General features: G+C 39.1%; 1 pseudogene; it reads left to right on the forward strand.

Moving 5' to 3' along the window:
- Positions 1-6,056: 6,056 nt before the first annotated feature.
- Positions 6,057-7,090, forward strand: LOC135713039 (uncharacterized; annotated as a pseudogene).
- Positions 7,091-7,554: the final 464 nt, after the last annotated feature.

Below are 7,554 nucleotides of genomic sequence, written 5' to 3' on the forward strand. Positions count from 1 at the left end.
TCATGTTAAATTAAAGATTATTCATTTTTTTTTAGAGATAATAATATCTAGAGATAAATACCTCACATAATATAATCATTATTTATCAATCATAATCATTGGAAATAGGATCCTCTCTTAGCTCAGTCAATAAATACAGAGCTACAAAGCAAGACCCTGGCGGTTCGATTACATTAGTTTACAAACTATATGTAAAAAAAGTAGAAGGGTCTGTGCCTAGGGGCACGAACGGAATCTTGACGTAGGACCGCTAGTGGACGGAATAAATGTGAAGAGCATTTAGTTCTTTTAATTGATCAATTATCTATTATCTCAACTCTTTCCAAATTTGCAGAAATTTTTTCAAAGAGAAGGTTGATGAAGAGAACATATCAAAATCATTTGTTTCCCTGCTTCCAAGTTTTGTTACATGAGCATTTTGTGTGGTCGGTGGGGCGTGTGGTTCTGAATATGGACAAACAGGCAGATGAATTCTATTCCTACTCTTTACTGTAATAAGCTTGGTGGCCGTTTTGTTACCAAACTTGGTGATGATTTAACCTCCGAAACCGTACAGAGTGCGTCTCTGTCGCTTCAAAGTGTAGATGACATCCACGGCCGCTTACGCTTGGCGTGTTAAGCGTAAGTGACAGCATCACGGACCCCATTTTCCAGGAACACCTTCAGCACACCTCGTAGACCGGAGATACGTTTGACACCACCACGGCGAGCCAGACGACGGATGGTGGTTATCTTGAAGAACTTTGCGATGACGCTTGGCACCTCCTTTACCAGACCTTTTCCTCCTTTGCCACGACCAGTCAATTGTTGCGAAAATGAGCTAAAATGAGCGTCCGAAGCGAAAATGAGCTAATGTCATACAGCAGCGCAGGTTAAAGCAGAATGATGTGCAACCAAGTGGTGCTCGATTATGAGGATTGGGTTTGGGAAGAACGTTTATTTCATGAAAATAGTGACGACATTATAACTTTTTATTTGTAGTTGGACAATGCTTGATATTACCACTTTTTTAATACTTTCTCGTTAAAAATCATCACGCGGAAGCAATTTTATAGATGAGTTCTAAGGTTTTTGATCGATTGGTGATAAAATTATTGAAATTGGTCCAGAAGCAGCTGAGTTATTAATGTTCAAAATCTTTCATAATTTGTTACATGTTCCATTTTCGGTTTTCACAAAGTGCTCCCCCAGTATAGAAATGAAAGACGTAGTCCTACGTCAAAATGACCTTCAATTTTTGATCTATAATTCTTATGTAAAATTGTGCGCTGAATCCAAATGTGTAGTCGAAAAAATCTCAGTAGGATAGTTTACTAGATACAGCTAAAAGACGATATTTCTCGCGCAACACGAGAAAAGGGCCTATCATTGTTGATCGATTCTCTTCATCGATTTTCTCTTTCGCGAATAACCCGACTGCGAATGAGTTTCAAATTCAGTGTGTTGTTTAAGGCGCAAGCTAACATCATCTTCTGTCGAACTGTGCTGCCAGCTTTGCGAGAAATTCGTATATGTTGCCGTGATGAAGAGAATCGATCACCAAGGATAGGCCCTTTTCAAATTTTATGCGAGATTTCACTTAAAAAAGCGTGTTTTCCAAAATACAAATATCTCTGGCTGTAATAAAGCTATATCAATTATTTTAACGACAAATTATATGTGAGAATTTTTGCTTTCGATCAACTGTCATTGATTTTTTCAGTTAAATTAGTAGTATTTTTGTAAATTAATAGTTTATTTATTTATTTTTTTATTTCCAAAAAAAATTATTTTAGATAAGTTTTTACACAAAATTTTTTTTTGTAGAGGTTGTTAAACCAATACCACTTATCTAACTGAAAAATTATGTCAAATTGATCGAAAGCAAATATTCTTAATTTGGTGTTAAAATAATGGATATAGCTTCATTGCAGTTGACGATATTTGTATTTTAGTGAAAAACCTTTTATTAGCTGAAATTTCATTTTTTAGCTGTATCTAGAAAACAATCCGAGACTTCATTCGTGTGATGTCTCGTCTCATGTCCAATCACTATTCGTTAAACGCTCACCTGTTCCGTGTTGGGCTGGGGGACAGCAATCTCGGTGAATGCGGTTACCAAGGTTATCAAGACCCAGATCACATAATTTGGTCTTGTGCTGAGCATCGTGGAGTCATAGCAGGCGTTGACGATGGGACGTTGTCGAGTTGTTGAATAGCAACTATCGTGGTAACTCACCGATTACCTGTCGATCTGCCAAATTTGCAAAGACGTCTGCATTGAATTGCCTCATATAATAATATTCCGCCCACTATATCCAAGAAATTGCGAGTAGCTGAGTGGAATGGAGATAAGTTAAGCATTGGGTACAGGACCAAGTCTCCCCTGGGTGGTGCCAAAAGATGAGCGCAATAGAATCATCAAGTTGCCATAAGGTACGGAATGAGACTATTGCATGGCAGGGTAGTCAAAGTCTTCCATTCGTTAGTCATTTTAGGTGGATTAGAACAGGTTTAAGTTTAGGGTGGGCGTTGGCCAGATTTGGATTTTTCAGATGTAATCCTGGATAGGACACTGTCATTGAACGTCGCGTGAAAGTGGAACTTAATGAAGGCCTAAGTACTTTTTCGTAGTTTTTAGTTTTCGGATTTGAAAGATCGTCGGTTACAGTGGCCTGCTTACTGAGCAGAAAAACGCGGTCCCAGGTCCTTACATATCAAAGAGATTTATGGTAAAATCGCTTGTGTATCGTGTATTTTGCGAAACTCGTTGTTATCGTTGGTTCCGGGTTTGAATGGATACACAAATTTGAGCAACGGTATTATGTGATATGAGGTGTTCGGTGGCCTTAGAGCAATCGTTTTTGCTTACTGAGCAGAACATCATGAGTCTAATCTCAGGCCCATCCACATTCAAGATTCGTCAATCGTTTTATTTGTTAATATGACTACATGGTAATAACAGCAACTCGGTGATTAAAAAGGTGCTCGTCTGCCTAGTGGCAAACGTTTTTGCTTACTGAGCAGAAGACCGTGGGTTTCGTCCCAAGCTCCTTCGCGTTATATGATCGTTAGGACATCAATTCAGCTTATCGTTTACCAAAACGAACCCGGCTGCAAACCCAACCCTCTTATCCACCATCCCAGTGATTCCTCGTGGAAGTGCAGAGGTGTTCTCGGCTTCCATCAAAGCGAGTGTCATGTCAACACAATCCTTCCCATTCCTTTCTTGACCTGTGTTCGGGCGCGGCCGGCGCTGGTATTGCCTAATTTAAGATCACCAGTTTTTACATATTGAGGATGATTGCTAGTCCCAAGCATCGTCTATTGGTTCTCTGTGTAATTACAGCTGATCTGGCAGTAACAGAGTAGCAACCGTGGGTGGTCAATCAAGCTCAAGCTCATCAAACTATATGTTTTCCTGAAGAATATTAACCTTAGATTGTAAGTAAAATTATAAAGCTGTGTGAAATAGTAAAATCTCCTCCTCCCTTTCCCCTTCCATAAAATTGTAAATCTCCACTAACCTCGAGACGACCGCGAGTATTCGATTCAATCCCTGTAACTCTAGATTTAAGATTAGGATTAAATATGTATAACGAAAATGATAACTTGTCTCTAAGTTTATTCGATTGAGCTTGTTCAAATAAATCAATTCATAAAAAAAATAGAAAACAATCCTACTGAAATTTTTCTGACTACATTTTTTGGATTCAGCGCATGATTTTACATGGGAAATGACCATCAACGTACAAGCTACAAATATGCTATAAACCAGTGTTGCCGGTCCGGTCTAGGAATGTTTCGGGTTGGAATATTTCTCGACTTCCCTGGACATATAGTATGATTCGACTTGTAAATCACGGGAAGTAAAACCGTTGGATCTCGGTTAATGAGTTGATGATGGGTCGATAGGTAGGGTCCAGGTGTGGGCGCTGCCTTCCTGGCATCGGCGGAATTGGTGCTCAGCACGGAAAACAAGATCGACGGAAAACAAATCAAGGAAAAAAATATACTTTGGAACCAGAATTATTTTGAAATTATCATTAGAATTTAATACTCTTTGAGTTCTTCTGGTAATTTCCTTTAATCATAGATCGGAACCCTCTTGAAATTATTTTCAGAGCTTAATAAGAATACTCATTCAAATTTCACCTTGCATCTTCCTCACAGTCATCATGGAATTCGCCTCAGAAATACCTAAAGTTATACTCAGACAGAACACCCCTAGAAATTCACCTGGAGTTTATTGTTCCATATAATTATTTCTACAATTGCCATGAAATTCTTGTCAGCGCTCTTTTAGAATTCTTCCTAGAACTACTTTGGAATAATTTCCTGAACGATATTGGTTCCCTTTAAATTTCCGAATGATTCCTTTTAATTTCTTTCATAAAATTTAATAGTGACTGAATCGTTAAGAAACTATTCTGCAATTTCTGGATTTAGGGATAACATGTCGAATGGACGAAATAAATTAAGGTCCCTCCTCACACCAATCTTGGGTCATATTTTTTGTCAGTGTGCTGCAAGTGTACTGCAGGTGTGCCGATTGTGTTGGTCAAAGAGAAGCTGCGATTGTTTGGAAATTACCCAGCCCGGCAACCCGGTATTTCTGACACCTTGAATGTTTTGTTTTGACATTGCAAGCATAAATCGGAGGATGACGCGGGAAATGGCGGGTGTGCGAAATTTTGGTATTTTGTGTCATAGGATAATAAAAGTCCCGTGGTTTTTAATGCCCTCAAAGGCAGACTTGAAACCTAGCCTTTCGTTATGTGAAAAGCAACGGTCTATCAGCGACCGGAAAGAGTTGGAACCGGTGGGAAACATTGTAAGAGACCGACTATAGAGGACGATAAATAGACTTCTGACATTTATTTTGTATGAGTTGCAGCATTATTTGAATTAAGTGAACTAAACAACTTATTTACAACAATCCAATGCCTACGAGATTGTGCTGAAGGTGTGTCGAAGGTATGCCAAAGGTGTGCCAATGGATGTTGCCCAGCTGTGCCGAATCTAATTTCGGCACAATGTGCTGAATGACTTACCCCTTGTTTTATACATCATTTTTCGCAATTATTTTGATGAAAAAAGTTAGAGGCAAGTTAATGTAAAGAAATGCACCAAATGCATGTAAAAAATTTTTATCTGTATTTGTTCCAAATTCACAATAAATTACAATTCATTTTAACCTAAATACTCCAGAAATAATAAGCAAAGCTTTTACATTCTGAGCAGTGTCGTGAAAATTGATGATTTCAATCATTAGGGTAATCATTCGTGTATGGTCAAGGGGTATTCAACTCTGGACATTCAAATCTGTACCGAGTACTTTATCTGTACCGAAAGCTAGATCAAGCGTTGTACCGAACGTGCCGAAGTGTGGTAATCAAGGTATCAGTCTCAGTAACCCATGAGTTTGGCAACCCTGCACTTATGACTTTTGAGATTTACATTTTCAAGTGAAGTATGGAAGAAAGTAGAGTGCCTGTATTAGTAGAGTGACGACATGTCATCCCAGTGAAAATAAAATATTTGGCATCCCTGAAGTTTTGAGCTGACAACACTGAAAGTGTTTGGGCTTTCACGTGACTTTTCGCAAAGCTAAGAGTTTTGTTGATATTCTGTTGTTTCAAAACACACGCGTTTTCTGTTTGGTTCGTTGTTGCTACTGAATTTGTTCGAAATGAAGTGCTGCGCTAAATTCTGTACAAACAAAACGACAGCGGGATTCAAGAACATCGGATTCTTTCGTTTTTCGGTGGACGATGATGTGTGTGCTGCTTGGAATGATTACGAAATCACGGCATGCTCTCGATTGTGCAGCGTACGTAAAACAACAGCAGCAAACCAAAGTGTCAGTAATATTTTTTTTTAATTTAGTTTCATTTTATGCCAGACAATATATATATTTTGCTTCCAACATTATTAAAATTATGCGACGATGGATGGCAGTTCCAGTGTATGAGTTCGTACCACAGATTGTAGATTTGCACGCCGAGGACGATTCGGACCATGAAAACCAAGCAAGAAATCCTTTTTCAACCGTGGAACCTAATCAAGAATCCGGAATGCCAGTCAGATGTTCTCCTTACGATGAACACCAAGCTGTGTGTGCGAAGACGAAAAGAACATATGATAGGTAAGAATGTCTTTGTATGTTATTTTCAATTTTATATTGATAAATAATTGTCGTTTTAGTCGCGTCAATGTTCTAAGCCATCAAGTTTCGGACTTAAAGAAGCACTGCAAGGGTCTCGAAAGCGTTATCAAGCGACAGGAACATGTGATTGAAAAGCAGAAGACAACTCCTGATCTCGCACTCGATGCACTGAATCGAACGTTCAATTCCGACCAAGTAGATATGTATGTTGCTGTGTATGAAAATGCATCCGAAGCAGTGGAGTGACAAAACAATTACAGAGAGCCTGAAGACCAAATTTGTTTGTGGCACGAGAGGATACGAGCATCAGCGTAATAAATATCCGATTCCTTCAGAACGAACTCTCCAGCGAAGGATGGAGGACTTGGACTTCAGTACTGGAATACTAGATGATGTTCTTGAGCTTCTGCAGCTTAAACTGAATACAATGAACTCAGACGATCTTGACTGTGGGCTAGTATTTGATGAAATGTCCATCGAAGAAGCAAAGAGCTTTTGTATTGCGGACAGCATGTTCTATGGCGATGTTACTATTCCAGGTCAGAACGGAATCGCTAGTCATGGTCTCGTTTTCATATTGGTAGGGATCAGAAGCAGATGGAAGCAAACTGTCGGCTATCATTTTACGGGTAATAGTATTCCGGAACATAAGCTGAAGGGAATAGCATTCGAAATTATCCGTAAAGTAGAATCATTCGGTTGCACTTTCTAACTTCGGATTGTGGTCCGAATAATAAAAAATTGTGGAATTGCTTAAATCTCAAGTTCCATAAGAATGATGTTATGGAAAGTGATGCCATCGAGCATCCAATGGATCCGCTGAGGAAATTGGAAGTTATGCCGGACGTCGTCCATGTTTTCAAGTCAGCAGTACAAGGATGACTGAAGAACGAAGTGTTGTGGCTTCCACTTGATATCGTTGAATCGATTGATCGAAATTGAATCCTCCACTTTGTAAGAATCCTTGTGTTTGAGCCGCTTCTGTTTCTCCGAGTTGGCTCGATGGATCTAATTCTCTATGCAGGCCGGTAGTGTCTCGTACGAGTCGCACCATTCTTCCAGGAAGTTATCCAGCTCGCTCACATTACTCAGCCGGATGTCCTGACCGATGGCATATTCCACTTCCAGCTATTTTTTCTTCTGAACTGCTTCTACTTACCGTGATTGATGTCGACATAAATTTCATAAATGTCTAATCCCAAGGTCTAATCCATTTCCTGTAGAATTGTGTTTTGTTTTCATAAAGGAAAATATATAATTAAATCAACACTTCTATAATAAATAGGGGAATTTACGTATTTTCGTCAATCTAAGCAGTGTCCGCACTTCTATTAGCATTTTCTCAGCGTCACGCACATATATGATGTGTTTGTTGGTTTACATTCATCTGTTGCTTGCTTCTCTAT

The sequence above is a fragment of the Ochlerotatus camptorhynchus genome, unplaced genomic scaffold, assembly GCF_037179485.1.
Source record: "Ochlerotatus camptorhynchus isolate MF236.1 unplaced genomic scaffold, CSIRO-AGI_Acam_v1.1 ptg000530l, whole genome shotgun sequence".
NCBI lineage: Eukaryota > Metazoa > Arthropoda > Insecta > Diptera > Culicidae > Ochlerotatus > Ochlerotatus camptorhynchus.